This window comes from Aquarana catesbeiana, linkage group LG01 (assembly GCF_042186555.1).
Source record: "Aquarana catesbeiana isolate 2022-GZ linkage group LG01, ASM4218655v1, whole genome shotgun sequence".
In the NCBI taxonomy this organism is placed as follows: Eukaryota; Metazoa; Chordata; class Amphibia; order Anura; family Ranidae; genus Aquarana; species Aquarana catesbeiana.
Window position 1 is genome coordinate 492,198,212 of NC_133324.1, and position 16,794 is coordinate 492,215,005.

The following is a 16,794-nucleotide window of genomic DNA, read 5'->3' on the forward strand; positions in this document are numbered from 1 at the left end:
ATGGGGGGAGGTTGAGGGAGAGGAGAGAGAATGGGGGGAGGTTGAGGGGAGAGATGGGGGGAGGTTGAGGGAGAGAGATGGGGGGGAGGTTGAGGGGAGAGAGATGGGGGGGAGGTTGAGGGAGAGAGATGGGGGGAGTTGAGGGAGAGAGATGGGGGGAGGTTGAGGGAGAGAGATGGGGGGAGGTTGAGAGAGAGAGATGGGGGGAGGTTGAGAGAGAGAGATGGGGGAGGTTGAGAGAGAGAGATGGGGGGAGGTTGAGAGAGAGAGATGGGGAGGTGAGAGAGGAGAGAGATGGGGGGAGGTAGAGAGAGAGAGAGAGAGAGAGAGAGAGAGAGAGAGAGAGAGAGAGAGAGAGAGTTGGGGGAGGTAGAGAGAGATGGGGGAGGTAGAGAGAGATGGGAGAGGTAGAGAGAGAGGTAGAGAGAGGTAGAGAGAGAGGTAGAGAGAGGTAAGAGAGAGAGATGGGAGAGAGAGAGAGAGAGAGGAGGAGAGAGGAGAGAAGAGAGAGAGAGAGAGAGAGGAGAGAGAGAGAGAGAGGGGGGGGGTTGAGAGAGAGGGGGGGGGAGGTTGAGAGAGAGGGAGGACTGACAAAAAGGGTGGCTGAGAGAGAGGGGGGGGTTCAGAGAGACGGGCAGAGAGAGAGAGAGAGAGAGGGGGGCTGAGAGAGAGAGGGCCTGACAGAGGGGGGAGATCTTAAAGGGCCGACGTACAGTTATATCGGCTCGCTCAGGGGAGCCAACCGTGGCCGGTTGAGAACCGGTTAAAAGGTATAGGTTTAAAAAACGGTTCCAAAAATATTGAATAACATAAAAATTTGCACCGCTACCAAAGCTCACTGCTTTCAGAAGGTATATAATGTTTTAAATAATTTTCAGGCCTAAAACGTGTATTTTAACCTGTGTTCTGGGCATCTGTCCCTGAACGCATAGGGCCCTAAACACAAGTAACATTTGATATAGCATTCAGCTCTGGCCAGCAGCAAAGTATTCTAGCCTGCTATAGACTTTGACAGGCTTCAGTCAGTGGGGCTGGATGCTGCACTTGTGCCTCCTGAGTACACTAAAAGGCTGGCATTGCAAGCACAAGGGCCTCAGCAATATAGAGTGGTCTAGGACATGCCCTAGCTCATGTGCCATGCCTGTGCTCTTCCCAGCTGTAAGCACGTATGCTGTAGGAGGCGAATATGCAGTCATATTTTGAAATTTATGCTAGGTTTTTTTTTTTTTTGTAAAAATAAATTTAATGAATAGATAACCAAACTAAATGAGTATTTTTTATATTCTGCCTGGAGCTCAGCTTTAGGGAAAGTACCGACGTCAATAATATCATTTAAGAAAAATGGCAGTCTATAATGCGATAACAGGTTCTGATGTAATGCAATTTACAGTCAGGGTAAGTAAGAAAATTTAGAAATACCCTACGGCGATAATAGCTGTTGTTCTTACTCATATAGTTATGCATTTGTATGTTTGTTAGTGTAAGTTGGTTTCAAATCTGCTTTCAAGATGAGACAGTATAATTTCCAACTTTTATTTTTTGTAATATCATAACTTACAAGGCTTTTTTTTTCCACTATTGCATGGTGACCGTTGTATAATCTTCTATTCAGTTTTATATATTACTGTTACAGTATGATTTACAATTTGTAAAGCACTTTTAGAACATTGATTACTTGGAAAGGTATTTAGTGTGCTTAAAGCTGAACTCCAGGCATAGGCAACTTTGTAAACTACAAAGTGTATTAACGTTACCTGTGGGCAGGAGAGTTAACAGGGCTGATCGTCCCTATAGGTGTGTTGAAATTCATTAATTTGTATGTGCCATATACTCCCGCACTGTGGACTCTCATACAGGAAAGCAATCCTGTTGTTGGATGTGAATGGTTCAAAGAATACACTGCGCTCTGTAAATGGACAAAGAAGGGGGGGGGAGTACATGAAAGGATCACTTCCCGGTATGAGAGCCGCAACGCTTAAAAGTACCGCATTTCACATATAATAATAATAATAATAAAAATAATAATAATGTATTTTGAAAGCATACCTGTGAACAAAATCTTGCCTGCAAGAGAGATCTGGGGGATTTAGAGCCAACCAAACAGTGATTCTGTGTAATCATGGATCTTCCTGTCTGGCAAAGGCCACATGATCGGTGCTCTGGGTTATATGACCAGCTAACAGGCATGACCGTATTCCTGGTTTCACAGCATGTACATTATTAACCTTTCCTACCTACATTTACATATACAGTAGCATACCCTTTTAAAATAATTCAAGGATTAACCACATTCAGACGATAAATCACATCCAAGATGGCGGGTGCCAGGCAGCAGTCTCTGGGATTTTGGGTGTCTACGCAAGGGGGCTGTTAGGTAAATAAAATATGTTAAAGGCACATATAATCTTTGGGAAAGATTCTTGTTGAAATGAATGATCTGGCAACAAGGTCTCTTCAAAGAGACTGTTGTGCACAGGATGGGCACCTGCAGAGTGGCTTCTGTAATGCTAATTGCAGATTTCTCAGGGATTCCGGAAGCCAGACAAACTTGAATGAAATATCTGATAACACCACTCCACAATGCCCAGATTCCCAGTGCAGATTATATGGATGGAGATATTTTATTCATGTTATGCTTGTACAAAGCCCCACTCCCTTACTTTCACTATGTTTTGGCTGGTGAACATTCCAAGAGATGTAAACTGGTGTTCTTGTTGAATCTTAAAAGCGGAAGTAAACATTTTGATTTAACGGTTTCAGAAAATATGCCGGGATTGCTAACAGTCACATTGCCTTGTGCTGTCAACCAAACTGTCAAACCATCCAATGGCTGGCATTAAAACTGATCCCATGTGCAGCATCATGGCAGTTGAAGATTAACCACTTGCCGCCCGCCATATAGCAGAATGACGGCGCAAAGTGGTTTCAATAACCTGACTGGGGTCATATGATGTCCTCAGGATATTAAGCCGCTGTGCGCCCCTGGACCACCAGGTATGCCCCCCCCCCCCCTAGACCCCCCAGGAAATACTAATTTGTGTCCAGGCAGCTGCCAATCAATGCCCAGGCAGCTGACAATCAGTGCCCACTCACACTGCCTACCACCGCCAGTGCCACCAGGGATGCCTATCAGTGCCTCATATCAGTGCCGTGTATCAGTGCCACGTATCAATGCCGCCTATCAGTGCCACCCATAAAAACCCATCTTTGCAGCCTTTCAGTGCCCGGTGTCGCCTATCAGTGCCCACCTGTGCCACCCATGAGTGCCCATCAGTGCCGCCTATCAATGCCCATCAGTGCTGCATATCAGTACCACCCATCAGTGCCGCCTACCAGTGCCTGCTCATTGGTGCCACCTCATCGGTGCCGCCTTATCAGTGCCCGTCAGTGCCCATCAGTGAAAGAGAAAACTTACTTATTTACAAAATTTTGTCTTCTTTTATTTGTTTAGCAAAAAATAAAATCCAGTAGCCCCATGTACTGGTAAGCCAGGTGCACACCTTGACTAACCCATCCTACTCTATCTGACAATTTCAAGTGGAAGTAAACCATCCTATCCTTTTCAGCCAAGGAAGCTGTCATCTTGGCCTGTTTAACCACTTCAATACAGGGCACTTATACACCTTCCTGCCCAGACCAATTTTCAGCTTTCAGTGCTGTCGCAGTTTGAATGACAATTACGCGGTCATCCATCACTGTACCCAAATTACATTTTTATCATTTTGTTCCCACAAATAGAGCTTTCTTTTGGTGGTATCTGATCACCTCTGGGTCTTATTTTTTGTTAAAAAAAATAGATTTAAAAAAAAAAAAAAAAAAAATACAAACCCGTTTTATATTTTGTTAATAAATTTTGCAAGCAGGTGATTTTTCGCCTTCATTGATGTACGCTGATGAGGCTGCACTGATGGGCACCGATAGGCTGCACTGATGGGCACCGATAAGGCGGCAATGATGGGCACTAATAGGCGGCACTGACGGGCGGAACTGAAGGGCATTGATAGGTGGCACTGAAGGGCACTGATAGGTGACATATGGGCACTGATGGGTGGCAGTGATGGGCACTGATCGGCACTGGTAGGTGACACTGATAGGCAGCACTGCTAGGTGGCACTGATGAGGAACTGATTGGCACCACTGGTGAGCATTGATAGATGGCACTCGTGGGCACTGATAGGTGGCACTGATTGCTGGCACTTTTATGTACTGGTGGGCACTGATTCATGGCACTGTGGGCACTGATTCGTGGCACTGGCAGGCGGCACTGGTGGGCACAGATGAGGCAGCTTCGCCTCTTCCTCTTCGGGACCAATGTCCCTTCAACAGAAGCCAGTGATCGGCTTTTTTTTCTCCTCACGCTGTCAGCGTGAGAAGAAAGAAAAACAATTACTGATCTTCTGTTTACATCACTGGATCAGCTGTCATTGGCTGACAGCTGATCACGTGGTAAGGGGCCGGGATGGACCCCTTACTCCGATCTGTGATCACCCGAGTCTCATTGACTCAGTGAACACAGCGCGCGCTCCCCGCAGGGGGGCGCGTGAGGAGCGTGCAAAGGGGGGGACGTCTATTGGCAAAGTAGATCCGCGCTGTAGCAGTCATTCGGCTACAGCATGGATCTGAAGGGGTTAAACCAACACACAATGCATCTATGTGATTACATTGGTATGCTCTGCTGTGATTTTTTTTTTATCTTTCCAGTTCTTTTTCTGGCAGATATGCAATAGGAATGCCCAGGTTTGTATTTAGTAAATTTAGCTACTCATCGCCTGACTAACCTCTTTCATTTGCTATGGTATGTTAAGTATCTTCACTAGTGACGTTAGCCTGCATTTCCTGAAGCTGCTCCAGCTGATGGTAACTGCACTCTGTAAACCCAACTCAAGTGCCCTCTTTTAAACCAATAGCTACATTGTCATTATATATATATATATATATATATATATATATATATATATATATATATATATATATATATATATATATATATATATATATATATATATATATATACACACACACACACACATACACAGAATCTCACAAAACTGAGTACACCCTTCACATTTTTGTAAATATTTTAAATATTTTACTATATCTTTTCATGTGACAACACTTGAAGAAATGACACTTTGCTACAATGTAAAGTAGTGAGTGTACAGCTTGTATAACTGTGTAAATTTGCTGTCCCCTCAAAATAATTACACATACAGCCTTTGATGTCTAAAACGCTGGCAACAAAAGTGAGTACACCCCCTAAGTGAAAATGTCCAAATTGGGACCAATTAGCCATTTTTCCTCCCTGGTGTCATGTGACTCGTTAGTGTTACATGGTCTCACATGTGAATGGGGAGCAGGTGTGTTAAATTTGGTGTTATCGCTCTCACTCTCTCATACTGGTCACTGGAAGTTCAACATGGCACCTCATGGCAAAGAACTCTCTGAGCATCTGAAAAAAATAATTGTTGCTCTACATAAAGATGGCGAACCTTGGCACCCCAGATGTTTTGGAACTACATTGCCCACGATGCTCAACTACGCTGCAGAGTGCATGAGCATCATGGGAAATGTAGTTCCAAAACAACTGAGGTGCCAAGGTTCGCCACCACTGGCCTAGACTATAAGAAGATTGCCAAGACCCTGAAACTGAGCTGCAGCATGGTGGCCAAGACCATACAGCGCTTTAACAGGACAGGTTCTCGCCATGGTCGACCAAAGAAGTTGAGTGCACATGCTCAGAGTCTCATCCAGAGGTTGTCTTTGGGAAATAGACGTATGAGTGCTGCCAGCATTGCTGCAGAGGTTGAAGGGGTGGGGGGTCAGCCTGTCAGTGCTCAGACCATACACCGTACACTGCATCAAATTGGTCTGCATGGCTGTCGTCCCAGAAGGAAGCCTCTTCTAAAGATGATGCACAAGAAAGCCCGTAAACAGTTTGCTGAAGACAAGCAGACTAAGGACATGGATTACTGGAACCATGTCCTGTGGTCTGATGAGACCAAGATAAACTTATTTGGTTCAGATGGTGTGAAGCATGTGTGGCGGCAATCAGGTGAGGAGTACAAAGACAAGTGTGTCTTGCCTACAGTCAAGCATGGTGGTGGGAGTGTCATGGTCTGGGGCTGCATGAGTGCTGCCGGCACTGGGGAGCTACAGTTCATTGAGGGAATCATGAATGCCAACATGTGCTGTGACATACTGAAGCAAAGCATTATCCCCTCCCTTTGGAGACTGGGCTGCAGGGCAGTATTCCAACATGATAATGATCCCAAACACACCTCCAAGACGACCACTGCCTTGCTAAAGAAGCTAAGGGTAAAGGTGATGGACTTGTCAAGCATGTCTCCAGACCTAAATCCTATTGAGCATCTGTGGGGCATCCTCAAATGGAAGGTGGAGGAGAGCAAGGTCTCTAACATCCACCAGCTCCATGATGTCGACATGGAGGAGTGGAAGAGGACTCCAGTGAAAACCTGTGAAGCTCTGGTGAACTCCATGCCCAAGAGGGTTAAGGCACTGCTGGAAAATAATGGTGGCCACACAAAATATTGACACTTTGGGCCCAATTTGGACATTTTCATTTAGGGGTGTACTCACTTTTGTTGCCAGTGGTTTAGACATTGATGGCTGTGTGTTGAGTTATTTTGAGGGGGCAGACAATTTACACTGTAATGCCCTGTACACACGGTCAGACATTGATCAGACATTCCGACAACAAAATCCATGGATTTTTTCCGACAGATGTTAGCTTAAACTTATCTTGCATACACATGTTCACACAAAGTTGTCGGAAAATCCGATCGTTCTGAACACGGTGACGTAAAACACGTACGTCGGGACTATAAACGGGGCAGTAGCCAATAGCTTTCCTCTCTTAACTTATTCTGAGCATGCGTGGCACTTTGTGCGTCGGATTTGTGTACACACGATCGGAATTTCCGACAACGGATTTTGTTGTTGGAAAATTTTATAGCCTGCTCTCAAACTTTGTGTGTCGGAAATTCCTATGGAAAATGTATGATGGAGCCTACACACGGTCGGAATTTCCAACAACAAGGTCCTATCACACATTTTCCATCGGAAAATCCTATTGTGTGTACAGGGCATTATACAGGCTGTACACTCACTACTCTTTATTGTAGCAAAGTGTAATTTCTTCAGTGTTGTCACATGAAAAGATATAATAAAATATTTACAAAAATGTGAGGGGTGTACTCACTTTTCTGAGATAGTGTGTGTGTGTTTCAACACAAAATTTCAGTTTTAAATATATACTGTATATAATATACATTTTTAACTAGTGGGATATTTAAATTTAAAATATTCTACTATTTAAACAACATATGGAGAGGTCATACGGCAAATACAAGCAATTTCTGTTGCATACTAACCAGTCCTTTCTATAAAAGTTTGTCCTTGTTTATGCAATTTAGAATTGCTATGACAATAATACATGGAATGCCACTATGTTGCTAAGAAACTGTTGAGTTAGGCAATATAGGTACTTATAGTTTTAAGTGCACTGATGCCGTGTTACAGGGTGGCATGCTTAGTGCAATAAAAGCTCACCATGTTGTGTTTGATAAAATTCACACCATTGCTATGGTTAATAAAATACCTATAATACACATTTGAAAAAAAAAAAAAGACAGCACAAGTATTGTTCAGCTCCTTTGATATCCATTGACTTCCCCATGTTTACATAAGATTCAGTCTTAAAGCGGAGTTCCACTCAGAAAAATGTTTTTACATTATTCAACTCCATTCAATACCTAGAACCTTTGGAAAAAAAAAAAAAAATCTTTTTACTCACCTCTTCAGGTCTGTTGCTAGGGGGTCCCTCGTAATCTGCCTCTTCCTCTCCAAGGCGCCTGACGTCAATTTCCTCGGCGCCCGTGCTCCCTAGTGCTCCTGGGAGATGTCTGTCATCATTTCCCAGGAGTCACTGGGCGAGCGCCGAGGGCTTTGTTGCCATCACAACGGGGGGGGCGGCACTTCCGACGAAGCCGCCCGTTGAGACGGCAACGTCAGAAGTGTACGGCGCTGCGCCGTACATACAGGGCATGCTGGTAGCTCAGCTGCACCAGAGCCCGGAAGATAGTACTTGTGGGCTTCATATGCCCACCAGCACTATGGAAACCTCTACAAAACAGAAATATAAGATATATTCCTCTCTAAAATCGGCAATCGAGCACTGATTTTTAACACAATCGTGAGTGCTTTAACCACTTGCCAACCAGGCCATAGCCGAAAGACAGCTACAGCGCGGTCGGCTTATTCTGGGTGGGCGTCCTTGGGACGACCTCCCAGAATGTTGCTCGGGCGCGCTCCCGCAAACATCCGTGACCGCCGGGTCAAGAAGACCCAGCGCATCACGGATCGCGGTAAATGGCCGCTTGTAGCAGCCGTTTACCATGTGATCGCTCCGTCAAATGACAGAGCAATCACTTGTAAACAAACCGGCGTCATGTCATGACGCTGGTTCCTCCCTCCCCTCTGTGTACCGATCTGTACAGTGCGAGGGGAGAGATCGTTTTTAGCAGCATTGTGGGCTGGATCTGTAGTGCCCACAGCGCTGCTCTGTGCCCATACTGTGCAATACTCTGCAATAATGTGCAGTACTTGGCCAATACTCTGCCAATACTCTGCAATAAATTTTAACAGAAACAAAGATTTTTTTTTTTTTTTTTACCGCATTTTTAGTCTTTTTTGATTTATAGTGCAAAAAATTTAAAAACCCAGCAGTGATTAAATACCACCAAAAGAAATCTCTATTTGTATGAAAAAAAAGAAGGACAAAAATTTCATATGGGTACAGTGTTGCATGACTGAGTAATTGTAATTCAAAATGTGACAGCACCGAAAGCTGAAAATTGGTCTGGTTAGGAAGGGGGTTTAAGTGCCCAGTGGTCAAGTGGTTAAATATCCATTATTAACAAAAGATGTGGATATTAAAAAAAAAAAAAAAAAAAGTGGGAACTCCGCTTTAAGTTACAATGCTGCTAAGTTTCATAAGTGCACTTTAGCAGAGACCCTAGAGAATAAAATGGCAATCATTGCAATTTTTTATGTCACACGGTATTTGCGCAACGGTTTTTCAAATGCAATTTTTTGGGAAAAAATACACTTTAATAAAAAAAAAAAAAAAAAAACAAAAACAAAAAAAGCAATATATAACCCAATTTTTTTGTAAAATGTGAAATATAATGTTACGCCGAGTAAATAGATACCCAACATGTCATGCTTTAAAATTGCGTGGAGTGGCAGCAAACTAAGGTACTTAGAAATCTCCATAGGCGATTGTTTAAAAATGTCTACAGGTTACCAGTTTAGAGTTACAGAGGAGATCTAGTGCTAGACTTATTGCTCTTGCTCTGACGTTCCCTGTGATACCTCACATGTGTGGTTTCAACACTGTTTACTTATGTGGGCGTGGCCTACGTATGCATTCACCACTCCGTACAAGCACAGGTGTCCTTAAAAAAAAAAAAATGTATTTTATTACTGTTTTACTTTTCCTTTAAAAAAATGTTTTAGATCACTTTGATTCCTATTACAAGGGATGTAAACATCCCTTGTGATAGAAATAAGCTGTGACAGGTCCTTTTTATGGAGAGATCTGGGGTCAATAAGAACCCAAATCTCTCCTCTACAATGTAAAGCATTAGATCAAAAAACAAAAACAAACAAAACATTAATCTAGAGCTTTCAAAAAAATAAAGGCCTTGTTTACATTGGGCCAGAACTGGAAGGGGCGTTGCTTTGAACCTCCTAGACCATAGAGATGAGCGGAGGCCATCTTTCCGCCGTCGCATTGGTTACCAGTCGCTGCATTGGTTCTTGGGGCTATCAATCATCCAGGTAAGCCTGAGAGCCACCAGGAAGTGCTGTTTCCAGTGGCGAATCTGCTGCTCGGACCACTTTTATTGGTTATAGAATCAGCTGAAGAAAACAATACTGGGGCTATGGCATATTGCTGCAGCTATAATCCCGGTATTCCACTTCCAACCGAGTACGCCTTTTGTCTATGGCCCAGTTGCCAAGTGGTTGAAGCCTTGAACAGCCATTATGAGGTGCGTGCGTACCATTTTCCAGGAATAAGCATCCTGTTGTCTTTTAATTCAAATTTTCATTGGTAGTTTTAAGATTTAGGGGACAGATGTGCTAAGTAGTCCTAGAGCATTACTAGACCCTGGAACCCACAGCACATACTACAGATCTTCTACTGAAGGCCCTGGGTCTCCTTTACAGTAATTATTGCTGTCATCCATGAAGGATCCTGTAGTCAAATATGCTTTGATCTTTTGATCTTTCTTTTGTATCTTATACATCCATTCTAACCTCCATCAAGTTTTTCTTTAGAATGTTAGGTAAACAATTAAAGCCCGCACTGTGAGGGTTAATTGCCCTTTCAGTCTAGAGTAGATTGCTCTGGCAGTGGACTGTCCCTCAGTGCCACCATGTCCAAGGCAGAACTATGCACTAGGGATGCATCAATATTTCGAAAATTATCGGGCGAAAATAGGGTTATCAGTATTTTGCTGACAGAAAAATGGTGTCGATAATGGGTGCTGCAAGACACGTGCAATTTTACTGCATTTATAGTGCGTTTTTCGTAAGTCATGTGACTCAAAAATCGCATCAAAAAATGCAACACGGGTGCGTTTTTTGCTGCCTTTTCAATACATTTCAAAAGGGAGGTACGTTTTTGGCGTTTTTTTTTTACTGACCAAATATGCACCAAAAATGCGGCAAGCATTTTTTTTAAACACCACAGTGGACGAGTGTGAAGACGTACATAGAATTTAAAGAGATGCATTGTTCATGAGCTTTTCTTGCGCAAAAACACTTCAAAAACCGCTCTGTGGGAAATCGGGCTATGGGCCGAAAAGATGCCAATAATTGCCGAAAATAATTACATATTTATTTAAATTCATAACATTATTAAAAAAGTTGAATATAATACAATTATATATAAAAAAAACCTGATATGTTTTATAAAAAAACTTTGGTTTCGGTTTTCGGCCAAGTGTATCCTGAATTTTTGGTTTTAGTCCAGAATTTTCATTTTCGGTGACCCACTACTATGGACGCTGAATCGGTCTTGATGAGATCTGATCAGATCTTAGACCACTCAAGCATGGGTGGGGAGAAGATGCCACAGGGATTGGTCTAGCTTACAGGGTTCTCCAAACTATGGCCCTCCAGCTGTTCAGGAATTACAATACCCATCATGCCTAGTCCTGTCTGTGAATAGCAGAGTTTTATAATGCCTCGTGGGACGTGTAGTTCCGCAACAACTAGAGGGCCGTACTTTGGAGATCCCTGGTCTAGCAGCACAGAGGAGTAGAGGATCGGGTGAGTAATGCCGCGTACACACGGTCGGACTTTTCGTCTACAAAAGTCCGACAGCCTGTCCGACAGACTTCCGGCGGACTTTCAGCGGACTTGCAGCAGACTTTCTAACGAACGGACTTGCCTACACACGACCACACAAAAGTCCGACGGATTCGTACGTGATGACGTACACCGGACTAAAATAAGGAAGTTCATAGCCGGTAGCCAATAGCTGCCCTAGCATGGGTTTTTGTCCGTCGGACTAGCATACAGACGAGCGGACTTCGGGGTCCGTCGTACTTACGACGTAAAGATTTGAAGCATGCTTCAAATCTAAAGTCCGTCGGATTTTAGGCTAAAAAAGTCCGTTGAAAGTCCGGAGAAGCCCACACACGATCGGATTACCAGCCAGCTTTAGTCCGTCAGCGTCCGTTGGACTTTTGTAGACGAAAAGTCCGACCGTGTGTACGCGGCATTAGTCTTCTTTTCTAGACCTTAACGATCAAATAACCCTTGCAGTGTGCAGGCAACCCCACTGTAACGGGTTTCAGATTTTCCAGGGTTGAGCTTTAAAGTAATTTAGAGAATCTGGCATTTTTCATCAATTTCTGTCTAACACACACCATTTAAATCTAGGTGCCCAAGGGTTCCCTGGTCTTTTAGGTCCCTAATAACACTCCTGAATTTGTCCAATAGGCATCAGACGCATATCTGTGTTCGGTGTAACATTTGCATGGTTTGGTTACAAAGCAACAGAAGCAAAGCCTTGGGTAGAGGAGCTGAAGGCTCTACGGAAAGATGCATGTGCTATTGTCAAACTAAAAATACATGTACTGTTTGCTGTACGGCTTTTTCCAAGTTTAACTCTCTATGTTCTGAGCTCTATGACAGTATCTGCGCCCACAGCATTGTGCTCATTTACTTTCTCAATTAGGTTTTGGTCAATAAAAGTGACCGGATTAACAATGGTACATGGACGGTCTGTGTTGAATCAAACACTTTTTCCCGAATGATAGAACATCAATTGAAGTATAAGACTATACATGTAGAGCAAGCATTAGCCAATGCCCTTAGAGGAAAAGATATAACAATCTATTTTATTACAGCGCGAGGTGGTCTTTACTGTCCCTGTCCGTGTCAACCTATCACTGATCCCCACACCTACCTGCGGCCTGCAAGCATGCATGTACCCGGAGCAAATAAGGATGTGATACATCTGCTGTATATCTCTATGGAGGCGGCAAGTAAGGATTCGGTGCGAGAAGCGAAGGATAGAATCTCTACGTGATACAGCTCTTCGCAAGCTGCCAGCTCAGACAAGATTTTCTTGTCTGACTGTAATAACAGGCATGTATTCACATGTATTATGTGACCACAGCCTTTTTGTGTTCTGGAACGAGCTGTAATCACATCTCTAAAAACTGGCAGGAAAATCTACTGCGTTAAGCTTTATATTTTAAAGATGCTGACTAGGCAACTGACGGTGCAGAACATTTTCGAATAAAATGGTTTTAATAAAAAGTTAACTTCACAGAAAACGCTTTGGAGGTTCTTCAGGAGGAACGGGGCTTTGTCTTACGAGCAGGCAGATCGTAGATTGCCACGGACATTTGTAGTGAATTAGGAAAAAGTTCAATGGTGGTTTTGTCCTAAATCAGTAACGGCAAACCATACTAGCCTTTTGTAAGTGCCAGCGAACGAGCATAAAACTCGGAAAAGAGCATTCACCGTAAAGAGATGTAAGACATTGAAATCATTATTCCTAAAGCTACAGAAGGCTGCAGCTTCAGCTGACGGCCATCCACCGACAGGCATGGATAGAAACATTTTTATTATTAATATTATTATTATACAAGATTTATAGAGTGCCAACAGTTTGTGCAGCGCTAGGAAATTATTTTTAGGAAGCTGTTCTGCAAACTTGAAAGTGTACTTTTAGTTTTTTTTTTTTTGTCATAAGACTATTAAATAAATGCACTGGTACATAAAAACTCACAATGCACGCAGCCATGTCTTCTCATTAATAAATATCTGCTTACGCTTTATTTTACCATTCCTGTGATTTTATATATTGTCGTTTTTGTGACATTTTTATCTTTTAGCAGTACTAAATTGTATCATTAAATAATTAGTTATAATACCTGACATATTTTCTATTCAAATCATGTATTCATATCAATAAACATTTATTTAAAAGCTCATGTTCAAGTCTTTGAGCATTAGAGCTGACTCATCTAATTACACTTTAGATATCTAAACCGACAAAAACTAAAATAAACTAAAAGCTTACCAGCCTTTAGATGTGATTTCTGCATTCTTTTCCTTCCAAGTACATTTTCTTCAAAAATGCCTGTTGATCTTGTCAGAATTCCAATGCCTTGGTAACTTTCTGTGCACTGACTTTATATCTCATACAATCAGCTTTCTAAGCTATCATATTGGCACTACAGAATACCTCTTCCCCGTGTAACAGAGATGAGAAGGGGGGGGAATGTTTATAGTCCAAATCAGGATGGTGATAATGCTGCTCCTCTGCAGATACAGTAGAGTGGAGTGAGTGTTGTCACCCTAGAACAGAAAGGGTGTTACTGGGAGGATCAGCAGGTAAAAAGCAGGGAGAGAAGGAAATGAATGCAGCCACCATGTCTAAAGTATGGTAAGCTATATAAAAAAAAAGGGCACTACAGAACACCTCCTCCCAGTGTAACAAAGATGAGAATGAGAATAATAATTTATAGTCCAAATCAGGAGAGCAGCCTAGGGTGACAATGCTTCTCCTCTGCAGATACAGTAGAGTGGAGTGAGTGTTGTCACCCTAGAACAGAAAGGGTGTTACTGGCAGGGTCAGTAGGTAAAAAGTAGGGAGAAAAGAAAATGAATGCAGCCACCATATCTAAGGTATGGTAAGTTACTAAAATAAATAAATAACTATTAAAAAATAAATATATATATATATATATATATATATATATATATATATATATATATATATATATATATACACACACACACACATTATTTCTAAACTATGATTGTTATATGTATATATATAATTATTATACTATTAATAAATATGGAATAATAATTAACACACACATTTTTTTTTAAATAAAAATATAATAAAAATGGATTGATAATATAAAATAGACACATATTATTTCTAAAATATATATATTATGAAAAGAAATGGGTGCAGCTATAATACCTAAAGTCTGGTAAGCTACAAAATATTATATATATATATATATATATATATATATATATATATATATATATATATATATATATATATATTAAAATACAAGTTTAGATACCCTTTGAGAGTTTTTGATGTTAGTTGGAGTGACTTTGCTCCACTTGTATGTTGTTGAAGTGAGTGTCATTCAGCCGGTGACAGGTCCCAGTGGGGGCCATTGACCAGCAGGGGGAGCTATGTGTGAAGTGGACCTTTGTGCAGAAAGTAAAGTGTTATTGTATATGGAGCTGAGTACTGCCCAATGTAAATGGTGTGCCCCGTTATCCTTCCTCCGTACAGATGAAGACATACCTGTGTGGGGATTTGCGGAGGTCATGTCCGCGTTGTTGTGTGTGCAGGGTATGCAGTCACACATGAAGGGATGCAGTAAGGTGTGATGTGATTCGTGGTTCTGGTACCTAGCTGTGTGATCGGTGTCTTCCTGCTGTCAGTATGGCTCCCGATCCAGCTCCTGCTCACACTGTCCTGCATTTCTCCTGCCAGCCCCTGATTTGTTGATAGTGCAGCCTTTCTCTGTCGCCACATCCTGTTGATGATTCAGCCTGTGATCCTCCCTCCCCCTTCCTTTCCATCACATCGCTCTTCCTTCGCGTGTGTATATATCTATATATATATACTCCGTACTGCTGCAATGTCCACATTTGCTAGGACATTGTGATCAGCACATTCTACTGCTGCAGCCAGGGATCACGTGGGTCTGATACAGGATCAGGATGGCACCTACAGGACATGACAGTGGGAATATGTCCAGGATCTGAGGAATAGATCAAAAACTGAAGCATCTGTGCATGGCAACCAATCAGCATCTAGCTTCAGCTTGTTGAGTTAACCCTTTGCAAATGAAAGCTAGAAGCAGATTGGCTGCCATGCACTGCTGTTCTAGATTGTGGCTGCTCCAGTTTTGCCACATTCTAGGGTGTGGCATTTACTATAGACTCTTTTAGACAGGGGTCAGTAAAAACAGGTGGCTGATCTGCCAGCCTCCAACTCAAAATGCTTAAAGGAGAAGTCCAGCCTGAGCTTTTTAGGCCAGGCTTCTATGGGTTACAGGAGTGCTATTCATTTTGTACTCCTGTGACCCGTTTTCAGCAGAGAGCAGGATGAAGTCCGCTCTCTGCTGAAGTCACCAGGATCAGTTCAGGCATCGCAACATCATGACAATAAAGTTGGGATCCGCCAGTGCCTGGACTGATGGCAGTCTCAGTGAGCCAATCAGAGACTGAGATGGTCGCTCCCTGCCCCTCCACAGCTCAGCGCTCTGCTCGGGGATTTGTGAGAACCAAGCCATCTGCGGAGTTCAATCACTTCGTTCTCAGTGAAGGATAGATGCACCTAGGTAAGTATAAATGGGCCAACCCCCCCCCCCCCCCTCATACCTCTCTTTAACCACTACAGCCCCGGACCATTTGGCTGGCCAAAGACCAGAGCACTTCTTGCGATTCGGCACTGCGTCGCTTTAACTGACAATTGCGCGGTCGTGCGACATGGCTCCCAAACAAAATTGACGTCCTTTTTTCCCCACAAATAGAGCTTTCTTTTGGTGGTATTTGATCACCTCTGTGTTTTTTATTTTTTGTGCTTTAAAAAAAAAAATAGCAACAATTTTGAAAAAAAAGCTATATTTTTTACTTTTTGCTATAAAAAAAAATACCCCAAAAATATATAAAATGTTTTTTTTTCCTCAGTTTAGGCCAATACGTATCCTACATATTTTTAGTAAAAAAATTGCAATAAGCATTTATTGATTGGTTTGCGCAAAAGTTATAGCGTCTATAAAATAGGATAGTATACTAGTAATGGCGGCGATCAGTGATTTTTATCGTGACTGCAACATTATGACGGACACATCAGACACTTTTGGCACGATTTTGGGACCATTCACATTTATACAGAGATCAGTGCAATTAAAAATGCATTGCTTACTGTGTAAATATGACTGGCAGTGAAGGGGTTAACCACTAGGTGGCGCTGTAGGGGTTAAGTGTGTCCTAGGAAGTGATTCTAACTGTGGGGGGAGGGGCTGTGTGTGACATGACACTGATCACCGTTCCCGATTACAGGGAGCTGTGATCAGTGTCATTAGGCAGAACGGGAAGATGCTTGTTTACATCAGCATTTCCCTGTTCTTCCTCTCCGTGAGCCGATCGCTTGTATCACCTCGAACATCGAGTCCATGGGACCCGCGATCACACTCACGGAGC

At 42.6% G+C, this 16,794-nt stretch overlaps 1 protein-coding gene across 13 annotated transcripts in view; it reads right to left on the minus strand.

The window, feature by feature from the left end:
* The window catches only part of LOC141102909 (transcription factor Jun-like), a 47,789-nt gene extending 32,282 nt beyond the window's left edge, over nucleotides 1–15,507 (minus strand). Inside the window, exons 1-3 of one of the 13 annotated variants that reach the window (XR_012235222.1) lie at nucleotides 14,885–15,491; nucleotides 13,628–13,905; nucleotides 1,833–1,906 (exon numbers count right to left, since the gene is read on the minus strand). The gene's annotated coding sequence lies outside the window, so the exon portion shown is untranslated. The other 12 variants (XR_012235221.1, XR_012235220.1, XM_073591958.1 and 9 more) reach the window with 12 other exon arrangements.
* Between the last annotated feature and the right edge of the window lie 1,287 nt (nucleotides 15,508–16,794).